This window comes from Chaetodon trifascialis (genome assembly GCF_039877785.1).
Source record: "Chaetodon trifascialis isolate fChaTrf1 chromosome 24 unlocalized genomic scaffold, fChaTrf1.hap1 SUPER_24_unloc_1, whole genome shotgun sequence".
Lineage (NCBI taxonomy): Eukaryota > Metazoa > Chordata > Actinopteri > Chaetodontiformes > Chaetodontidae > Chaetodon > Chaetodon trifascialis.
Genome location: NW_027255838.1, coordinates 1103411 through 1119251, shown reverse-complemented (window position 1 = coordinate 1119251; position 15841 = coordinate 1103411). Strand labels below are relative to the sequence as shown.

Genomic DNA, 15841 nt, shown 5'->3' with positions numbered 1-15841 from the left:
AGTGTCATAAGCTGTTCACTAATCACATTAATGTTGTTATATCGTGTTGTGACTGAGATTCTGACACACCACGCATCCTGGGAGGAGACACTGAGATGTTTTTGACTTGAAATTACATCACATTGTCATTTATTAGATGCAGCAACAGGCCCAGTCGCCAAGGTAGTTAAATGTCTCATCGAATTACTCATTTATTTAACATTGCATAGCTTTCAGTAACTGGTTCCAATATTGTTCCACCTGAGCCTAAAATTGCTCTCAAAGCAAACATGGCACCGCTCTTCAGCAGAGTTGCTAAAAATAGGGGGGTGAGGTAAGTGGAGCGCCCAGGGAAAGGGGAGGTGTGGCCAACACGCAGGTTTGTTTTGGTGTAAAACTAATATTGAATGGAGACCACCAGCAGTGAATAGATATTGTATAAAGTTCCTTTAAACCTTTTTAACACTGTAATAAACATTTAAGTCAGATTAACTTAATCTGACCTATCTCTATCCTAATCTCCTAATCTCTATCCCAGGCCAATTAATAATTCATTTTTCATTCTCTTTTGAAGACTGTTTCCGTCGCTGGTTGAGGGCCCAGGATCTGGAAAAGACGGAGGTGGAAAGGAGAGCGAAGCTGGTGGGCTACTTTATCTCTCAGAAAATTCAAGACTTAAACAAAAAGGACAAAAAAAACTTGGAAAAATGAAATAGACAATGTTTGTGATTGAAAGCTTTTGAAAGTTTTTGTAAAACTGGATTATTCATTTATTTAAATAAAGTTTTTCTGCTTCAGTTCACTTAATGTGTTATTTTATTTTGTTTATGTTTACAAATAGACTTTAAATAGCCTTCATTTAGGTACATTTTCATGACCAGTTCAACCAAGCGTCTGATTCAGTTAAGTGTTATAATGAAATTACCTCATAAATGTTGATATGTTATTGTTTGCAGTAAATATGAAACTGACACTCAACTTTCTCATTATTTAATGGGTTTTGTTAATACATACCTTTTTTTAGATATCTCGTGCTGTTTGAAACTGGCTGAAATTCACCATCATATATTTTATTCAGGAAACAAGGTAGTATACCACCTTAAACCAGTATAAAGCAGCTAAAACATCAACATAAGCTGGTCCCTCCAGCTTGACCAGCTAAAACCAGCTTAAGTGTGGCCAAAACACACCCTAGACCAGCTAGACCAGCAAGAGTAGGAGACCAGCTGGAATTTAGCTGGTCACCAGCTTGACCAGCTTTTATAGGGCCACGGGGCAATCGCCCGAGGCCTATTGCCCCCTGCAGCTATGAAAGGGGAGCCCTATTGTTATTTTGCGTGTTATAGGGATCGGCGTGCTATCGTCACCATGGCAACCGCTGGAGATTTCAATGGGTGTGTATTGCACGGAATGTTCGCGCTAGAGTGGAGGGGATTAACTGCCAGAGTGGAGAGACGTTCTGAAAAGTGTGTGAAATTTTCTCTTTCCACGCTCCTCCAACCCACAAATTTCACTCTACGCACGTGAAAATTTCGAGACTTGTAGTGCCGCTTGCGCTGATTGTCACGATGTGCCTGGCGAAGCAATAGGACTTACGGTTTTTGAGTTCTCAGCCTCTGAGCGAGGAGAGCGCCTCTGACCTGGCCCATAAGGTCCAATACAAATCAATAACAGGAGAGACAGAAGCCAGCCATTTTTTTTAACTCGCTCTAAAATCCGCTTTTTTGACCCCAGCGAAAAAAGAGTGTGTGTGTGTGTGTGTGTGTGTGTGTGTGTGTGTGTGTGTAGAGCAAAGCCTTGTAGCTCTGATGGTGAAGAAATTTTGGCAATAGGACTTTCAGTCTTCATGTGAGAAGCGTTTGTTCGAGGGGTGCGCAGAGGCTAAATTCAGATGTTTCTGTCTCTGCTCCTCATTGCCTCCAATACAATGCATGTGTGTCTGCACCTGTGTCTGAGTGGGTGACATCATTGATCAGGCCACCTCAAGTTTCCATGGCAACCTCCGAGCCTCAGTACTTCTCTCAGCACTCCTCTCCCACACACACATATGTAGCTTCAGCAGCAGCTATGCAGTGGCTTGACAATGAGCCACAGCCTAGCCTATTACTGGTGAGGTGTAAGTGTTAGTGAGGTAATGAATGATGTTGGCCTGTTAGCATTAGCCACAATGCTAACATGCTAATGCTAACATGAGGTCCTATGAACTTGTTGGTGCATAGAGGTTTGACTTTTGATGTCGGGTTGTTGTGCTAACATGCTAAAGTTAGCATGCTAATGCTAACATGCTAACTTAGGCTAAAATGATTCTTGAAGGCGTTCTGATGATGGTTCAGATGTTTTTAATGTGTTATTTGACATGCTAATGTTAGCATGCTAATGCTAACATGCTAACCTTGGCTAAAATGATTGTTCAAGGCATTCTGATTATGGTTCAGATGTTTTAACGTGTTATTTGACATGCTAATGTTATCTTAGCATTAGCTGTTGGCATTGTCCGGCGGTAGCCCCCGTGGCCCTTTCAAAATTTCCCAGGGGGAAATTGTCTAGTTATATACTCATATACTAATGTTTTTGAATTCTTTTCTTTCAGTGACATGTATGTGGCAGTGCAGGCATTGTGACGCTAGAGAGAGTAGTAGGTACAAATTACTTAAACATTATAAACTATATCATCACTATGGAAGAAGACAACATTTTCGGTGTATATATGTAAAGTGTCCTTGCACATTCAAGACATGGAGTGGACTCAATACTCATGTCTATAAAGCTCATTCATCTCAGGTTACACAGAAAACTTCCAATTCAGTAACTTTTAAATGCGAGTTATGTAAATGCAGTGACCTCTCCAATGAGAAAGATTTTTTTGTTCATATTGGAACAAAGTAACGAGACAGTTAGTTGTGTGTTTGTTGGTTGCCCTTTCAAGACAAATGTTTATAGTACATTTTATACACACAAAAACAGGAAGCATCATCCACACACACTGAAAGATCTCAAGGCCAGTGTAGTTACATTTGCTGACCCGTTGCAAGTGTCAGATATCTCTGATAATGTGAGGGCTGGCTGTTCTGCTGATGTATCATATGATGAAGATGAAACTGAGTCAGTGACAGATAGTGATGACGGTACTGTTGAAAATCTTCCAGAACTAACTGAGAAAAAATCAGCGGTAGTAGTAGTGTTTGTGTGAGAGTAAAGTGGTGTACATGTGAGATTTTGATATTGTGTGTGAAACCAAGTATGAATTATCTCTCAAAGGGCCTCTCATAGAAAAGAAGCGCAGTATGTCGTCGGTAAGAACAGCTCTCTGTATCCTCCTCAAGAAGGGCAGAGGTGAATCCACGCATCCCAACAGACAATAAAACAGCATAAAAAAGGAAAACAACAACATATGTGTCTACGTGATATCATACAAAAAGACTATGACAAATAATATTGCCTTGGCAAGGATGGCTCATGCTGGTGATAACAAATTTCTCCGAAAGAAGCACGTGTAAGCTGTTGGTTAGGGGGCACATTGAACTTTGCTCCATCAGGCCCGTGTGTGCAAAGAAAAGTATATCCATTGATTGACTTGTCTCCGTTGGAAATCAGATTTGTTGGAGTGAAGAATAAAAGCGGCCTCGACATTTGGAAAGACGTGAAAGGAGCGAGCCCTCACACCCCAGAGTGTACATAGCGAGGGCACATGTATAAAAAGCTTGTGCTCATCAGCCTTTGTGGCTTACGGCCATACCAGCCTGACAACGCCCGATCTCGTCCGATCTCGGAAGCTAAGCAGGGTCGGGCCTGGTTAGTACTTGGATGGGAGACCGCCTGGGAATACCAGGTGCTGTAAGCCTTTTCTGGTGCTGTAAGCCTTTTCTTCTCGACTTCGGTGCAATGGCCGTCCACACTGAGAAGAAAGTAGCACCACGGAACAGGGGGCTTGCAACACACAAGTGAAACCATGAGAGGCTGCTCCCGCAGAACAGGAGCAGAAAAGAAGCGCAGTATGTCGTCGGTAATAAGAGCTCTCTGTATCCTCCTCAAGAAGGGCAGAGGTGAATCCACGCATCCCAACAGACAATAAAACAGCATAAAAAAGGAAATCAACAACATATGTGTCTACGTGATATCATACAAAAAGACTATGACAAATAATATTGCCTTGGCAAGGATGGCTCATGCTGGTGATAACAAATTTCTCCGAAAGAAGCACGTGTAAGCTGTTGGTTAGGGGGCACATTGAACTTTGCTCCATCAGGCCCGTGTGTGCAAAGAAAAGTATATCCATTGATTGACTTGTCTCCGTTGGAAATCAGATTTGTTGGAGTGAAGAGTAAAAGCGGCCTCGACATTTGGAAAGACGTGAAAGGAGCGAGCCCTCACACCCCAGAGTGTACATAGCGAGGGAACATGTATAACCACCTGGCAGTTTGTGCTAGAATGGAAAGCTTATACTTGTTTGAAAGAAGAGAATCTAAGCTTTAAGATGAGGTATTACTCAAGTTAATCAGACCTTGCTAACCCATGGCACAGGTGAAATAATACGGACCTCATTTTAAAGCTTAGATTTGACCTTCTGACCCAGCTCTGAACGCGGCCTGAAATTGACCAAACTAAATATTCCACTACTAACTGGCAGTTTGTGCTAGAATGGAAAGCTTATACTTGTTTGAAAGAAGAGAATCTAAGCTTTAAGATGAGGTATTACTCAAGTTAATCAGACCTTGCTAACCCATGGCACAGGTGAAATAATGCAGACCTCATTTTAAAGCTTAGATTTGACCTTCTGACCCAGCTCTGAACGCGGCCTGAAATTGACCAAACTAAATATTTAATTGCCAACTGGCAGTTTGTGCTAGAATGGAAAGCTTACACTTGTTTGAAAGAAGAAAATCTAAGCTTTAAGATGAGGTATTACTCAAGTTAATCAGACCTTGCAAACCCATGACACAGGTGAAATAATACGGACTACATTTGACCTTCTGACCCAGCTCTGAACGCGGCCTGAAATTGACCAAACTAAATATTTAATTGCCATCTGTTAGTTTGTGCTAGAATGGAAAGCTTATACTTGTTTGAAAGAAGAGAATCTAAGCTTTAAAATGAGGTGTTACTCAAGTTAATCAGACCTTGCTAACCCATGACACAGGTGAAATAATAAGGACTACATTTGACCTTCTGACCCAGCTCTGAACACGGCCTGAAATTGCTAAACTAAATATTCCACTACTAACTGGCAGTTTGTGCTAGAATGGAAAGCTTATACTTGTTTGAAAGAAGAGAATCTAAGCTTTAAGATGAGGTATTACTCAAGTCAATCAGATCTTGCTAACCCATGGCACAGGTGAAATAATGCAGACCTCATTTTAAAGCTTAGATTTGACCTTCTGACCCAGCTCTGAACGCGGCCTGAAATTGACCAAACTAAATATTTAATTGCCAACTGGCAGTTTGTGCTAGAATGGAAAGCTTACACTTGTTTGAAAGAAGAAAATCTAAGCTTTAAGATGAGGTATTACTCAAGTTAATCAGACCTTGCAAACCCATGGCACAGGTGAAATAATACGGACCTCATTTTAAAGCTTAGATTTGACCTTCTGACCCAGCTCTGAACGCGGCCTGAAATTGACCAAACTAAATATTTAATTGCCAACTGGCAGTTTGTGGTAGAATGGAAAGCTTACACTTGTTTGAAAGAAGAAAATCTAAGCTTTAAGATGAGGTATTACTCAAGTTAATCAGACCTTGCTAACCCATGGCACAGGTGAAATAATACGGACTACATTTGACCTTCTGACCCAGCTCTGAACACGGCCTGAAATTGACCAAACTAAATATTCCACTACTAACTGGCAGTTTGTGCTAGAATGGAAAGCTTATACTTGTTTGAAAGAAGAGAATCTAAGCTTTAAGATGAGGTATTACTCAAGTCAATCAGACCTTGCTAACCCATGGCACAGGTGAAATAATACGGACTACATTTGACCTTCTGACCCAGCTCTGAACGCGGCCTGAAATTGACCAAACTAAATATTTAATTGCCACCTGGCAGTTTGTGCTAGAATGGAAAGCTTATACTTGTTTGAAAGAAGAAAATCTAAGCTTTAAGATGAGGTATTACTCAAGTCAATCAGATCTTGCTAACCCATGACACAGGTGAAATAATACAGACCTCATTTTAAAGCTTAGATTTGACCTTCTGACCCAGCTCTGAACGCGGCCTGAAATTGACCAAACTAAATATTCCACTACTAATTGGCAGTTTGTGCTAGAATGGAAAGCTTATACTTGTTTGAAAGAAGAAAATCTAAGCTTTAAGATGAGGTATTACTCAAGTTAATCAGACCTTGCTAACCCATGACACAGGTGAATTAATACGGACTACATTTGACCTTCTGACCCAGCTCTGAACGCTGCCTGAAATTGCCCAAACTAAATATTTAATTGCCACCTGGCAGTTTGTGCTAGAATGGAAAGCTTATACTTGTTTGAAAGAAGACAATCTAAGCTTTAAGATGAGGTATTACTCAAGTTAATCACACCTTGCTAACCCATGGCAGAGGTGAAATAATACGGACTACATTTAACCTTCTGACCCAGCTCTGAACGCGGCCTGAAATTGACCAAACTAATTATTCCACTACTAACTGGCAGTTTATGCTAGAATGGAAAGCTTATACTTGTTTGAAAGAAGAGAATCTAAGCTTTAAGATGAGCCATTACTCAAGTTAATCAGACCTTGCAAACCCATGGCACAGGTGAAATAAGACAGACCTCATTTTAAAGCTTACATTTGACCTTCTGACCCAGTTCTGAACGCGGCCTGAAATTGACCAAACTAAATATTTAATTACTAAGTGACAGTTTGTGCTAGAATGGAAAGCTTATACTTGTTTGAAAGAAGAAAATCTAAGCTTTAAAATGAGGTATTACTCAAGTCAATCAGATCTTGCTAACCCATGGCACAGGTGAAATAAGACAGACCTCATTTTAAAGCTTACATTTGACCTTCTGACCCAGTTCTGAACGCGGCCTGAAATTGACCAAACTAAATATTCCACTACTAACTGGCAGTTTGTGCTAGAATGGAAAGCTTATACTTGTTTGAAAGAAGACAATCTAAGCTTTAAGATGAGGTATTACTCAAGTTAATCAGACCTTGCTAACCCATGACACAGGTGAAATAATACGGACTACATTTGACCTTCTGACCCAGCTCTGAAAGGGGCCTGAAATTGACCAAACTAAATATTTAATTGCCAACTGGCAGTTTGTGCTAGAATAGAAAGCTTCCACTTGTTTGAAAGAAGAAAATCTAAGCTTTAAGATGAGGTATTGCTCAAGTTAATCAGACCTTGCTAACCCATGACACAGGTAAAATAATAAGGACTACATTTGACCTTCTGACCCAGCTCTGAACACGGCCTGAAATTGACCAATTGACCTTTGAGGCCCATTTATTGTTTACACTTACAAATCAAACCCCTTGCAATAATTTGTATCTATACAAAATAGCATCTCATTTCCAATATGAATCAAAACCCATGACTGAAACGCAATTACAATAGTTTGACCTATGTGGCATTTGGGTATGCAGCCGATTAGATTAGCTTAGCTTAGCTTAGCATAAAAACTGGAGATGGGTAAACAGCCAGCCTGAATCTTTCCAAACTTCTCCTCACTACTCACCAAGTTGTTGATTGGAGACCCAACACTGATCCGTGCTCGTCGTCTGCCACCATCAAAAAGTACACCATTCACCGTTGAAATGCTGAAACTAATAATAACTAAACTGGGTTTGTCTCTGCTTTTAAAGCCGGTGCGTGGAATGTTGTGACCTCACAACATTCCGAGTACCACATCTTCAAAGAGATCAAAGCCAAAGCAGCAGATTACAGAAAAAAAAAAGATTTCATGCTTAATTGATGATCGATCTTTTATAGATTTAGGCCTATTTTATTTAGGATATTTATTGTTGTTTTATCGTCAAATTGTTATGGAGAAATTCAAATTCAAGCTCAATTATAGGTAGGGTTGCCACCTGTCCCGTAAAATACAGAATCGTCCTTTGACAATTAAATGTTGCGTCTTAGACGCGATTTGTTCCGTGCTTCCTGACATTAATGGATCATTAATGTAGCGTCTTAGCCAGGGACGGACTGACCATCTGGCATAGCGGGCATTTTCCCGGTGGGCCGACATGCTAGTTGGGCCGATAGTCGGCCACTTTTTTAAATTTATTTGAAATATTGGTCTGACCAGCCCATAATACCAGACAGTCGATCAGCAGCCCGATTGACATTGGGTGTGTGTGTGTGTGTGTGTGTGTGTGTGTGTGTGTGTGTGTGTGTGTAGAGCAAAGCCTTGTAGCTCTGATGGTGAAGAAATTTCGGCAATAGGACTTTCGGTCTTCGCGTGAGAAGCATTTGTTCGAGGGGTGCGCAGAGGCTAAATTCAGACGTTTCTGTCTCTGCTCCTCATTGCCTCCAATACAATGCATGTGTGTCTGCACCTGTGTCTGAGTGGGTGACATCATTGATCAGGCCACCTCAAGTTTCCATGGCAACCTTTGAGCCTCAGTACTTCTCTGAACACTCCTCTCCCACATATGTAGCTTCAGCAGCAGCTATGCAGTGGCTTGACAATGAGCCACAGCCTAGCCTATTACTGGTGAGTTGTAAGTGTTAGTGAGGTAATGAGTGATGTTGGCCTGTTAGCATTAGCCACAATGCTAACATGCTAATGCTAACATGAGGTCCTATGAACTTGTTGGTGCATAGAGGTTTGACTTTTGATGTCGGGTTGTTGTGCTAACATGCTAATGCATGCTAATTTGACATGCTAATGTTAGCATGCTAATGCTAACATGCTAACCTCGGCTAAAATGATTGTTCAAGGCATTCTGATTATGGTTCAGATGTTTTTAACGTGTTATTTGACATGCTAATGTTAGCTTAGCATTAGCTGTTGGCATTGTCCGGCGGTAGCCCCCGTGGCCCTTTCAAAATTTCCCAGGGGGAAATTGTCTAGTTATATATCATATACTAATGTTTTTGAATTCTTTTCTTTCAGTGACATGTATGTGGCAGTGCAGGCATTGTGACGCTAGAGAGAGTAGTAGGTACAAATTACTTAAACATTATAAACTATATCATCATTATGGAAGAAGACAACATTTTCAGTGTATATATGTAAAGTGTCCTTGCACATTCAAGACATGGAGTGGACTCAATACTCATGTCTATAAAGCTCATTCATCTCAGGTTACACAGAAAACTTCCAATTCAGTAACTTTTAAATGCGAGTTATGTAAATGCAGTGACCTCTCCAATGAGAAAGATTTTATTGTTCATATTGGAACAAAGTAACGAGACAGTTAGTTGTGTGTTTGTTGGTTGCCCTTTCAAGACAAATGTTTATAGTACATTTTATACACACAAAAACAGGAAGCATCATCCACACACACTGAAAGATCTCAAGGCCAGTGTAGTTACATTTGCTGACCCGTTGCAAGTGTCAGATATCTCTGATAATGTGAGGGCTGGCTGTTCTGCTGATGTATCATATGATGAAGATGAAACTGAGTCAGTGACAGATAGTGATGACGGTACTGTTGAAAATCTTCCAGAACTAACTGAGAAAAAATCAGCGGTAATATTGTTGAAATTAGAGCATATATTTCATATTCCAGCAAAAGAAGTGGATGAGTTATTGGAGGAGTTGCATTTTTTGTTAAGTTCAGCTAGCGCACCTGTCGCAAAACGTACAGTTACAGAAATTTTCAGTAGCCATAATCTGCATATTGATCAGGCTGTTATCGAAGAACTTGCCAATTCTGTATGTGTTTCTAGCCCTGTGGCTAAAATTTTGGGCAAGTGCGGTTCTCTTGCCTCGTCTTATGAAAGAAAACAATACTACAAGCTAAATTTTAAGGTTGTAGAGCCTGTTGAGTATAATTTATCTGTAGATCGAAGAAGGTCATTTCAGTACATCCCTTTACTGCAGTCACTGCAGGAGATACTGAGTCACAATAAATGACTGAATAGAGTGATTGAAGAACACAAAGCTCAAGAAAATAGAAAGGATTTGCTTGGTGATCAGCGAGTTTACACGTCTTTTCGAGATGGTGAGCATTATAAAACAAATACCTTTCTAGCAGTTGATGAGTTGAGAATTTTCATAAAACTTTATATTGATGATTTTGAGGTTTGTAATCCTCTCGGGACCTCACGCAAAAAGCACAAGCTTTGTGGTGTATACTGGAGCTTGGATAATTTGCCCCCTGGCTCTCATTCTGTTCTCTCATCCATTTATTTGGCTGTTGTTTGTAAAAGTGAACAATTAAGGAAATTTGGGTAAGAACAAGTCTTGGATCCTCTTTTGAAAGATCTGTTCATTTTGGAGCAACGTGGTGTGTTCATCAGTCAGCTGAACGAGTGCATCAAAGGCACTGTGAATGGTGTAATAGCTGACAATCTAGGAGCCCATGGGCTGGCAGGTTTTGTAGAAAGTTTTTCTGGGGAATACATCTGCAGATTCTGCACTGCCAAGAAATCTGAAATCCAATCATTGACTGCTAGTGTGTTTGAGCAAAGAACGCGGGAACTTCATGAAGCCCATTTGAAGTGTGCACTAGAAACGGCAAATTTTCATGTCACTGCAGGTTATCCTCCAGATGTAGCACATGATCTGTTGGAGGGCATCATACCTGTGGAGCTTGCTCATTGTTTTTCTCCTTTGATCTCTAAAAAGTATTTCAGCTTAGAAAAACTGAATAATTTAATCCAAAATTTTGAGTACAAATGGGGAGATAAAACCAATCGGCCTCACACAATACCACAGACTTCCTCAGTTAAAAAAAGCATTGGTGGAAAGCACACGAAAATTGGTCTCTGCTTAGATTGTTGCCTCTGATTTTTGGTCCACTTGTTCCAGAGGATGAACCTGTATGGCATGTTCTTTTGGATCTCAAGGACATAGTGGAGCTTGCTGTAGCCCCTGTCCACTCTGATGAGTCGACTGCATATCTTGAGTGTAAAATCAGTGAACATCGCCAGAGATACCAAGAGCTTTTTCCAAACAGCCATCTGCTCCCTAAACATCATTATTTGGAGCACTACCCTGCTTTGATTCGTCTCTTTGGGCCTCTTATCCATAAATGGACAATGAGATTTGAGGCGTTTCTTCAAACACATTGCTCGCCATACCAACTGCTTTAAAAACACACCTCTCACAGTCGCCTCGGACTTGCACTCTTCTGACCATAGGACACCTTCGGTGGTAACGAGTGTGTCATCAGTACCCATTGATGTTTTGCAAAGTAACATTGCGAGTGCTATTAAGCAAAGATTACCAGGCGAGACTGATGTCCATATTACAGAAAGTGTGTCATACAATGGTATGAATTACAACAAAGGAATGATTGTAGTCCATGGGCAATTATTTGGACTTCCTGAGTTTGCTGAAATTCTGCAGATTTGTGTTTTGCGAGGCAAGATATATTTCATTGTGAAAAAGGTCTCAGCTTGGTTTAGAGGGCACTTTAGATCTTTTGAACTTGACACGTCACATGTGAGAGAGGTGTCTCTGATTGAGCATGGGGAACTACTTGATGATGTCCGTTAGCTGTCTATTCAGTGGGAGGCCTGCGTCTGGAGACGCATAAACTTACTGGGAAGACGGAAGTGATGTTTGTAAGTATTTCTTCCCCATATCACGTGGCACATTAAGTCGTACAATCATGCAAGGTATGATTTTAATGATGAATGTGTTGTGGCCGTGGTTTAGCGATCTGCTCTGATTGGTTCTGTGTATTCTTTCAGGGCTGGAGCGAGGCAGGGGCGGGGCTGATCGTTGCCGGGGTTTGAGCTTCTACCTGACACACCTGTCACTAATTGCCGCTAATCAGGACTCCCCTTCTTAAGCAGGCTTCTCCCACACTCTGGTGCCAGATGATACCTGTGCTTACGCTCGTGTCCACGTCTCAGTGCGATCGCCTGACCTCTGCCTCGTGTTCTCCAGCCGTTTGCCTTTGTGCACGCTGAGTTTTTGTTCCTGCCTGAGTGCTTTCCCTTTGTGGAGATTTCTGTTTAAGTGTCTGTCGAGTTGTTCTCCAGCTTGTGGTTTCTTTTGTGTACTGTGTGCTCTTTTTCCCAGCGGAGTTTTTGCCGTCCTCCCTGAGTTCTTACCTGAGGCTGTCGAGTTTCTCCAGCACCTGAGTTTCTTCTTACCAGTGAGTTTTTTCCCCGAGTGGTGATTTTGAGTTTTTTGTAGTGGCTGTTGAGTTTTCCCTCCAGCGTTTGTTTTTGGACCTTTTGCCCGTGTGCATTTCTTTAACGGAGTTTTGTGTTTTGTCATTAGAAGCTGTCGAGTGTCCTCCAGCAGAGACTGTCCTCTCCGTTCCCGTTTATCGGCGCCCTCAGTTCTTTCCTTCTTTTGTTGTTACTTTGAAATAAACTGTGATTTCTGCCGCTCTGCATCTGAGTCCTGTTTCAGAGTCCGTCACAGAATGAATGTATTAACTGGATGAAGGTCAATTTTGACCCTAAGCCACAACAAAAAGCTATTGGGTCTTGGAGTTTTGAACTTTTTACACCTCGGCTTATGGACTGAATCAAATATGTGTTTAGTCGAAAATCAGATGGTACTTGAAAGAATGACATTTAGGATTGCTCTACAATTTTTTCACTTGTTAGTGGCAGGAAACTAATTTTGTTGGAAAACAGGTTAAATCACAAAAGCTGTAAATTAGAGTAAAACATATCACATAATATCCTAGTTTTGATAGAAAATAAATATCAACACTTGTCTAATTGTCATTTATTGTAAGAGACTGTGTTTTTTTCATTGAGAAATATTCAGCCAGTGTTATTTTCTGTTTAGAAAGGTTGTAGGTCTTTCATCCAACACACATCCTTTCTCTGTCCTCCTCCTTCCTCTCTGTCAACCTCCCTCAAATCTCTGCCCTCCTCTCACTTCTCTGTCCTCCTCCTCCTTCTTCTTTTTTCATTGTGAAATATTCAACCAGTGTTTTTTTTTCTGTTTTTGTTTCGGTCCACACAATGGCCCAGCCCATAAGACTGAGAGTTATCGTTGGTGAAGATGATGCCAGGAAACTAACTCTGCCAGCACGGATACAGGACGCCATACAGGAATTGTGCCAGACAATGAAGACCAGTTTTGGACTGCAAGAAGATTTTCGGCTTCAATATCAAGATGCTGATTTTGGAAATGAGTTTGTGAACCTGTCAGTGACCTCCGAAGTACATGATAAAGCAACTTTAAAGATTGTATACTTAGGTTCTCACAAAAATGATGACACAGTGACACGTCAACCTCTAGCGATCCAAGGCTCAACAGATACATCGTCAGTCTCCTGTTTGAAACGGATAACACAAACCCCGTTTCATCTTCAGGTTCATCACCATCTGCAAGGCTGTCAGTTTGGCCAAGTGTCTTCACAATCCCTAGCTTCAACTATGATGCTGAACTGCAACTTGACAAGGCCAATGCTGAGTGCAGTGTTAGTGGAACTTCTTTGAGCCCCTCACCAAAACTGAAATCACACATTTTAGAACAGCTGGCTGAAGAAATGATTAAATTCAAAGCCTACCCAACTGACAGTGATCTGAATGATGCTGCAGAAGCTCTTGTGAAAAAGCATCCTTGTCTGAAGGAGCAGGGATCCTTCAATGGCTGTTATGGGTGGAAGATCAGCCTCAAGTATAAAATGGCCAACTTCAGGACCAAACTAAGAGGCCTTGGATGTTGTGAGGTCACCATAAATTCTCTGAAGAACAAGGCCCAAGACAAAGCAGCCTTAAATGTGAAAAAGCCCAGAAGAGCAGAGGTCAATTACTGTCCGCAGCATCCAAAAGGAGAAACGACTGACACTCTGGAAATCGAGAGAAGAGAAACAATGACCACGTGGTGGCACTGAAAATGGAAAAGACTTTCTCATATAGAAGGCAAGAAGTTGTTCAAGGACAGCCCCTCATGGCAGACCTCAAACGCAGATGGCCAGCTCTGTTTACTGCGAAAGAGGTAAGTGTCCTATATGTGCTCAGGTTTTCTGGATACCTCGGAGTGTGTGCGCACAAGTACAGGAAGATAAAGACAAATCAAATATAGTGTTGACCAGTTGGTTGAAGCTTTAGATTCTACTGTTGATAAAGCCTGCAGGTCTTTAACAGGTTAACATTCATCCTCTCTCTGTCCTCCTCTCCCTTCTCTGTCCTCTTCCCTCTTCTCTGTCCTCCTTCCTCTTCTCTGTCCTCCTTCCTTGTCTCTTCTCTGTCCTCCTCCCTCTTCTTTGTCCTCTTTCCTCTTCTCTGTCCTCCTCCCTCTTCTCTGTCCTCCTTCCTCTTCTCTGTCCTCCTCCCTCTTCTTTGTCCTCTTCCCTCTTCTCTGTCCTCCTCCCTCTTCTCTGTCCTCCTCTCCCTTCTCTGTCCTCTTCCCTCTTCTCTGTCCTCCTTCCTCTTCTCTGTCCTCCTTCCTTGTCTCTTCTCTGTCCTCCTCCCTCTTCTTTGTCCTCTTTCCTCTTCTCTGTCCTCCTTCCTCTTCTCTGTCCTCCTTCCTCTTCTTTGTCCTCCTTCCTCTTCTCTGTCCTCCTCCCTCTTCTCTGTCCTCCTTCCTCTTCTCTGTCCTCCTCCCTCTTCTCTGTCCTCCTCCCTCTTCTTTGTCCTCCTCCCTCTTCTCTGTCCTCCTCCCTTTTCTCTGTCCTCCTTCCTCTTCTCTGTCCTCCTCCCTCTTCTCTGTCCTCCTCCCTCTTCTCTGTCCTCCTTCCTTGTCTCTGTCCCCAGTTTCTCAGCTGTCCTGAAGCTTAGCTCTGCCTCCTGCACATAGGCTGAAACTCTGAAGCATTTTAATCTTCATAAAAATATGAAATCTTAAAACAAAAATATTGCGATACTATCCTGAATTGATTTTTTTCTCCCACCCTTAATATCACGATTGAACAGCTACAGTAGTAATTCACTGTTCATCCTTCTTGTGCTGTATATTGTTGTGATGTTCAAATAAGGTGAGTGTATTGTTGATGTTTTTCAGATGGACGAGTTCGTGTGGATATCTGCTGAACCTCTGCTGTCTGCATTCTTTGCTGAGCTTGACCAACACTCTCTGCATGATGGAGCTCTTTAAAGGGAAAGCTGGAAAAAAATTAGACAGATAATGGTGGCCATTTCCAAGGTTTGTATTAATTTGGGTAGACCTATGCTTATGAAATACTTTTGATGTCCCTGTCATGATAATTGCATGAGTATAAATCTCTGTGTATGTAAGCGAAAGCTCCCTTTTTTCCGCAGGATGACACAACACATACAAGACGAGCATGCATCCTCAAGTCATTGTGCGTCTACCTGAACGAAGACCACGAGACACTCATCAAGGAATATATGGTGAGTTACATACACGAGGTGTGACAAAGGAGCCAGTCAGAGAAAGCACATATTTATTTGCTGTATGAAATTTGAATCAAAAATTATGTGTGATTAAAACATATTTAAACATTAAAACTCTGTACAACTGAAGGACATTTTGCTTTGCCCGTTTTTCATTATCTGCTATTTTTAAACATTTTCGCAAGGTTGAAAACTGGACATAGAATTGGCTGAATTCATGTCTTAAATGTCTTAAAACAATATTCCTAACCATTTAATATATTTAGTATAAAGCTAGGCCAGACTTTCCCACCTCAGATTTTACTCTGTACCTTTTTTGTAATGTATGCATCTGTACAACTCCAACTGTACAAATGAATGAATTTACTTAATTTGTACTTCTTTTCTTCATAAAATTGTATTTCCACACTTTGCCGAGACTCCTATCAAATGTATAATTGTCATATTTTACTCCACAGAGCACAGACACTGAG

At 41.3% G+C, this 15841-nt stretch overlaps 1 non-coding gene across 1 annotated transcript; it reads left to right on the top strand.

The window, feature by feature from the left end:
* The first annotated feature begins 3701 nt into the window (after window positions 1-3701).
* Window positions 3702-3820, top strand: LOC139328134 (5S ribosomal RNA). Its single transcript, XR_011601725.1, has one exon. It is a non-coding gene; the product is annotated as a 5S ribosomal RNA (ribosomal RNA).
* Window positions 3821-15841: the final 12021 nt, after the last annotated feature.